At 39.7% G+C, this 2,267-nt stretch overlaps 1 pseudogene; it reads left to right on the top strand.

Moving 5' to 3' along the window:
- Positions 1-1,137: 1,137 nt before the first annotated feature.
- LOC102435536 lies at positions 1,138-1,885 on the top strand (annotated as a pseudogene).
- The last annotated feature ends 382 nt before the right edge of the window (positions 1,886-2,267 follow it).

Here is a 2,267-nt window from a genome sequence, read left to right as displayed (position 1 = left end):
CAGGTAGGTCACTGAAAGACAATGCAAATGAGGACAATTTCCCCAGTAGCAGCAACCGTAGAAATTAACAGGCAGAAACCTGGCAGACACTGGCATCCTTCTCTCTAGCAAGGTAAGTTTCGGGGCATTTTAGAATTTGCCCTCCATTAAGTCCTGGAATACCCCATCCCTCATGTGTGCCACCAGTTCATAAGCCAAAAAAAACCCCAAAATATAAGAAATTCTCAATTATCCACCTTTAAAAATCCACTTTCTATTTTATTCAGGGCATATTTGATATCTCACACTGGCTACTGACTACCATCAACTGTGTTTTTGCTTCTGCAGCATACTCCTCCCTGTCACCCGGCCAGCCCTTTGGCAAATAATTTTAATACAGCTTAAAGTAGGCAAACCTCTGTCCCCGCCCCCAAGTCATATACATTTCTGGTTTAAAAATAATCTTTTTGCAACAAACCTTGTGTTAGATTATTTAAAATATTAAAATAATATTTTGTAGCAAATCTTGTTTTTGATTATTACTACATATACTACTTCACTTTGAGCACTTTGTCAGTACAGATCATTGAGAAGAGGTAAATGGGAGAAAGAAAATAACTTATGCAATAAGTCAGACTTTTTATTTATATTACTCATTTAATTCTCTTCAAGGTTCCATGCGGTACATATGAATGCCCCCATTTCGCAGATGAGGAAACGAAGGCCCACAGGGGTTGAATAATTCCCAGAATATCACAGAGCTAGAAAACAGTGATATCCATACTTGATGCCAGGTCTATCTGACTGTAATACACTTGTTTTTCCCCCCAATAAAATCTGGCCTTGGCCTTGTTTGCATATGCAAAGTTTGCAACTGGTTTGGGAAATCACAAAAGGAAGAGTGTGCATTCACAGTGCCTGTGGATCTCATCTAATGAAGTAGCTCAGATGGACAGATGGCTCCTAGATTTGCGTTGGGGTTAAGACCCAATAAACCCATGTCAGTTGAAAATATCGTAAGTTAAAAACGCATTTAGTAGATCTTCCTTGATCTCAGGTTCTCATCGCTGCTCAGCCTGCTCACTCTCCTGTGAAGTCTGAGCTGGCTACACCTCCTCCTTCCCTTTGCTTCTAGCTGCATCTTTGTGACTCCCCACCATGTCTGAAGTACACCTGGTCCAGGGCTCCATCCTGAAAAAAATATGCTGGAATCGCTTAAGGACCTCATCAGTGAGGCCTGCTGGGATATCCGCTGGAGCAACATGAACCTGCAGAGCATGCTCTCATCCCATATCTCTTTGGTGCACCTCACCCTGTGCACCAAGGGCTCTGATATCTACCACTGCAACCACAATCTGCCGATGGGCATGAACCACACCAACATGTCCAAAATACTAAAATGCGCTGGCAACGAAGACATCATTACCCTAAGAGCTGAAGCTAATGTGGACACCTTGGCACTAGAATTTGAAGTTCCAAATCAACAAACAGTTTCAGACTATGAAATGAAGTTAACGGGTTTGGCTGTTGAACAACCTGGGATTCCAGAACAAGTGTATAGCTGTGTAGTAAAGATGCCTTCTGGTGAATTTGTGCATATCTGCCAAGATCTCAGTCATATCGGAGATGCTGTTGTAATTTCCTGTGCAAAAGACAGAGCGAAATTTTCCGCAAGTGGGGAACTTGAAAATGGAAATATTAAGTTGTCAGAAAAAGTAATGTCAATAAAGAAGAAGATGCTGTTACCATAGAGATGAATGAGCCAGTCTAGCTAATTTTTCACCGAGGTATCGCAACTTCTTTACAAAGCTACTCGACTCTCTCCCATAGTAATACTCAGTATGGCTGCAGACATACCCCTTGTGTAGAGTATAAAATTGCTGACATGGTACATTTAATGTGCTGACTCTCAAGACCAGGATGAAGAAAGATCTTAGGCATTTTTAATATCCAAGAAAATAAAACTAAGCTCTTTGAGAACTGCTTCTGAGATGCCAACATGCCCTTAAAAGTCTCTCCTGTCACCAAATGTGTACCTCTGAGTACATATGGAGATCACGTTTTCTGCAAATAACCTACCTTTTTATTGTCCATTTTCTACAATTTAAAACATAAAGTCTGAAGTCAAATCTGGTCTTATTAACCTAGAACTACTTCTGCCTTATCTACAAATACTCTATAGAATTTTTATAGCAAAAGGGTTTTTTGACTATTAATACAGTTTTAAGAAGCGTGTTTTCAATTTAAATAAAAGTTATTTGAATTTCAAACATCAAAAAGAAAAAAAA

This window comes from Myotis lucifugus, unplaced genomic scaffold (assembly GCF_000147115.1).
Source record: "Myotis lucifugus unplaced genomic scaffold, Myoluc2.0 scaffold_111, whole genome shotgun sequence".
Taxonomy (NCBI): domain Eukaryota; kingdom Metazoa; phylum Chordata; class Mammalia; order Chiroptera; family Vespertilionidae; genus Myotis; species Myotis lucifugus.
This window is presented reverse-complemented; position numbering and strand designations above follow the sequence as displayed.